The sequence below is a fragment of the Arachis stenosperma genome, chromosome 5 (genome assembly GCF_014773155.1).
Source record: "Arachis stenosperma cultivar V10309 chromosome 5, arast.V10309.gnm1.PFL2, whole genome shotgun sequence".
Classification (NCBI taxonomy): Eukaryota; Viridiplantae; Streptophyta; class Magnoliopsida; order Fabales; family Fabaceae; genus Arachis; species Arachis stenosperma.
This window is the reverse complement of record NC_080381.1, coordinates 106,851,812-106,857,184: the sequence shown is the minus strand read 5'-3', so window position 1 is coordinate 106,857,184 and position 5,373 is coordinate 106,851,812.

Genomic DNA, 5,373 nt, shown 5'->3' with positions numbered 1-5,373 from the left:
AAGTGATCCTGTTAACCCTCAAAGTCAAAATTTAATATTTAGATATTTCTTTTTACTATTTAACTTTTGAGTTTGTATTTTGATAAGATCATATGAATTTGGTTGATGATTTTTTGTGTAGTGTTTTAAATTTGGAAGATATTTTAGGATGTTCATTTATAATTTATTTATTATTTTGTTTTAAAACAGTTTTTTCGGTTGAACCATCAGTTGGACCAATTGGACCAGTAAATCAGTGAATCAGTGCCTAGAGCGGTTTGATGAACGATCCAGTTTTTCGAACCTTGGTAACATCATAATTTTTTCATAGAGTTTTATTTCTTAAAAATAGGAATCAACCTGTTTTCTTTCTTCAAGAGAAAACGATTAAGATTATATTATATTATAATTTACGTGTTTAAAAATTTGAATATAATCGTTTGTACAAAAATAGGATTAATAGTTAAATTAATTCTTGAATGATAAAATATTTTATAAATTTGTTCTTAAATTTTTTTTAATCAAATTGATCTTTCAAAAATTATGAATTAATTATATCTATCTTTCAGTTACTCAATTCATAATTTTTGTCAATGATTGATAACATAAAATACTAACGGATAGCATACATGACAAGTAACATGTTTAATTAGACGTTAACTAAATAAGTTTAAGAAAATCTATCAATTTAGTCACTAGGTCATATTAGGAATAAGATTTTTGTAATTGAAAAAAATGACTAAATTAATAAATTTTCATAAATATATTTTATCAATATCTAATTATTAGATATATTAGATATTATATATATTATTGATTAACGGTTTATAACATTAATTATTAAAAAAAATTATTAATGAAGTAACGAAAAAACAAATGTGATTAATTAAAAAAAATTTTTAAAAATAAATTTAAAAAATATTTTATCTTTTAAAGATTAATTTAACTATTAATCCTCCAAAAATAGTTACACTTTGATCCAAAACTTCTATTAATTACAATTGTATCCCTATGTGATTAAAATTGCAATGATTGGGTTTATGACTTATTTGTGATGTTTGATTTTACGATTTTGTTAGGGCTTACTTGAAATATTTAAAAAAAAGTTTGAATTTAAAGATGGATAAACTAAAGTACTTGGACATACGCGACACGTGTTGAAAAAAATCTCTTCTCCACTAAGTTACCTCCACTCACCCACACTTATAAATAGGCACAAGTAAGTATACACTCACTTGGTGCTCACCTCTCCTTCCTCTTTTACTATAAGAAAAAGTAATATTTGTAATAAAAAAAATTATTATAAAAAATCCAAATTTTAAAATAAAAAAATTTTATAATAAAAAAAAGGCTGTTATAGTATATTTCATTACAAAAAGTTTTTGTAATAAAAAATAGAATTGTTACAATTTAAAATAATATTTTATAACAAATTTTTTTGATAAAAAAAATCAGAAGTCATTACAAAAATTGTAACAAATTTTGATTTTCAAGATATTTTTAGTGACAATCTATTTTTTTCTATCATAAAATTTTGTTACACGGATTTTTTTTAGTTACAAAAGCAAAATAACTATTTTGTAACAATTTTTTTAATACAAATTACATGCATAATTTACTAAATTATTTTTTAAATTAATTAATATATTAACTATTTTAATAAGCAAGTCTACATTTATATAATATGCAAAAATATACATGATTCAAACATGCCTCATTTAGTTAAAATTGTTTTAAAACAAAATAACATTAGTGAGTACGTTGATTAGTTCTACAAGTTATATGTCTCGTATAAGTTCAACCAAAAGTTAAAAGTTTTAACATAGATTAGTGTCTCTAAGAATCAAAATATTCTTGAGCCTTCAAGGTAGCATGTGATCACCATTTCAACACTTCTGTAAATAAAAAAAGACAAAACAAAAAATTAGAAACAAGATATAAAACTAATTATAATTTTTTTCATTAAGTTTTATCCAAAATGTTTAAAAAAAATTTGGCAAAACCTCCCCTAAAACTTGGATATTTCCACCGTCTACGGTTCCAACAAAAACAACCAACTCACAACTTATTTCTCAGCCAATACACAACCAAATTTATCAAACCAATAGTAAGACATTTGTCATTTCTCAACCATGACACAAGTAAAATGTGATAAATAGATCCATATACAAATTAAACTATACTAATAATATAGGAATCATCTAGGAAAATGTATTAAAACCATAAGCAATTTTATTAGTACCTTTAGGATCTATTAGCATTTGAAACCCATGCGTAACATCCAGTAATTTCTTCAGTATGTGTTTTGAAATTTCAGTTTACAGGCACATTCTTAAAAAAACAATTAATTCTAATGCATATCTGGTTTAAAAATTAAGAATAGCTAATATAATACCAAAGCTGCATGGTGGTATGCCACTTACCTATGAACCATATTATAGCAGTAAGAAAGAAAATAGATGTTAAACAAAGTATTGTTTTCCTCCCGTCATTAATATGATCCTGTGCAGGAAAATTGTTTTGCTTAGAATAAAAATAAATATTAAAACAGGAGCAAATACAGGTAAAAGGTTGGAACAACCAACAATGTAAAGCAGGTCAGTAAATCATGAGTATAGCTGCATCAAAATATAAAACATAAGGCAGCACAATTCTTGTTTCTAGTTTTGTCAACTTCTTTTTCCTATATGTTAATTCAAGAGAGATGTTGAAAGTTGCATAAACAAACTAAGATGTGAAACCCTTTTACATCAAAGGGAGAGATGAGAAAGAGAGAACAGTTTATAACAAATAAAACTAGGTTTGACATTTATTTTAACAATTTTCTGGAGATAGATATAATAACTAAAAGAGAATGGGATAAATTTAAGTTTTGAAACGTTTACTATAGATCTACTTTTTCCTATACATAAGTCAGCACAGACATGAAAAAATAGAAATTATTAACTATGTGCCAAAAGGAATAAAGAAAAAAATTCAGCACATTGAAGTAAAATGTGAAAAAAAAAGAAGGCAAGACAGGTATTATTCTCTTTCATCAATTCTTCACAATCACATATTAAAGCTTTTAAGGAGTGCAATTTATCTATAGATATGAATAAGAATATTCAGAATAATATCAAAAATTGTGCATCCCCATTATTGGTTCTCCCTACCTGATCATTTCAAAAAGCTAACTTGTACAATTGAATATCATTAACATACTACTTCGGAAGATGAAATTGATATTGTAATTCATAATAAAGAACATATCAATAATGTTTATTTCAGTTAAGTACTATTCAGTCAAACAATCCTAATTGATAATGGAAGAGAGGTTCTGAACTTAAGAACACTAATTAGTAGAGGTTCCTGCCTTTAAATCTGCAGGTTAATATTTTTATTTAAATTAATATGAACAAAATCAGCAATTGGGATGCACTAGATTTTATGGGAACACTTACTAGCAGAAGTTCCTCTTGGATCAAAGTCATCAAAATCATTCTCAGTATTATTTGCAGGTGCATTTGAATTTTGAGAAGCAACTGAACTGTAGGTATAATAGGCATTACTAGTAGATGACTTAGATACTCTAGATGGTACATTGTTCTGACTTTTGCTGCAAGATAGAGATTCTGGAATTAGAATATAAAAAATACCATGTCCCTATGCAACCAAAAACTGAGCAATTGATGCATGTAAGAGAAGAAAAATGAGATGAGCATCTCAACCATTGACAAGAGTCCCATATAAGAGACTTCTCATTTTTCAAAAGTCAGAACTCAGAACAAGTTCATTAAACTGAGAATAGAAATGCAAGGTCAAAAGCTTGAGTGTGGCCTTGATACACAAACTTATTTGTTTGTTTTACAATGGAAGTGTTTGAGTTATAACCTGTATTATTAAAGGTAAAAGGAGATAAAATTTTATGAACACATCTAATACAAACCAAGTTTAATTTGATGGGATTTAATATTCCTTGGGGATATTGATGAATGAATTTTTACCGGTATAGAAATTATTAAGTAATCAATCGTAGTATAGTCTAAACCGACGCAAAATCCATCATCAAACAAATCTACAATCTATAATCGAGAGTATTAGTCCCGAGTCGTTCTTCTCTAGGAATGCTACAAGGATGCATGTTATTGGTTAAGTGGTCTTTTGTGGCTTGAAGAGTATGACATAAAAGTGCTAATAAAAGAAAACAACAATCAATCAATATTAAAAGCCTTGGCCAAGGTTGAACATCGGAAGTTTCATCACTATAGCTTCCTTCAATTGTGATAACAAAGGAGTGTTGTTTCACTTAGTTAACCCCTAATTATAGAGGAAAGTCAAGTAAAAGTAACTAACTTGAGTCACAAGTCCTAGTCTTACCCTAGGGAAGTCTAGCTTTAGTGCACTCTAAGTCAATTAGCAATTCTCAATTCTTAATCAACAATTGACATCTATTATTCAAGTGTCTCCAATGACTCAACCACTAGGCCAAGTGAGGGGATGCTACTCCATGTCTAAAGTTGGCATTTTCTCAAACACTTGGAGAGTAAGAATGAAAGACATAGTAAAATGGAGAAGAGGTTTAGAATCAAAGTAATTCAACACAAGAGATTAGCAAGAATCAACAATAAACAACAATGAAAATGAGATCTTCAATGAATTAATAGGATCCAAAAACAACAAAGTTAAACCTAAGATCTATGAGAATTGAACAATTACACACACTAACTAAACCTAGGATCCCACCAGTGTTTGCACTTCCAATAGCCTCCGGGGTCCCAATTTAAACGTACAAGGGGGCCTAAGCAAGTAACGAGGCCCTTAAGTTGATAGTGGTCTATGTATGTTCTGGGGTCCCATACTTTATTTGTCAACTCCTTTTCTTCTTGATCTTCATGCTTCCAATAAGGTGACAAACTTATTGAATTCTCCTTGTAACTCATACTCATCATCCTAGTTCTATTGAATTTGGCTTCACTCCACTTTTGAAACTCAAAGTTTGATCTTCTATCCTTTATGCACCTTGATTTAAATTGTCCACCAACATCTAATCCGTTCTTACTCTCTAGCCCACAAAGAGTTCTAAGTTGACCATCCGTTTCTAACAACGCATATTGATATGGGCCAAGAAAATTAAAGGATGAGATGATTACCCATTCAATTTGTAATTGGGATGGCGACTTAGCAAGGAAGATATCCAATGGTCTTGACATTGTAGGTTCCACTTCCTTTGGCTCCTCCATGATGATTTCCATCTTTTGATAACTTTCTTTAAATTTTTCTTGTTTGCTAACTTCCTCCAAACCTTTATCATTGATCAAGTCATGTGTTGAAGGTTGCGCACCCTCCTCAACAATGGTTTCATATTCGATGGGAGAAGCTTCAGCAAGATCACCATTGTCACTTGATGTAAAG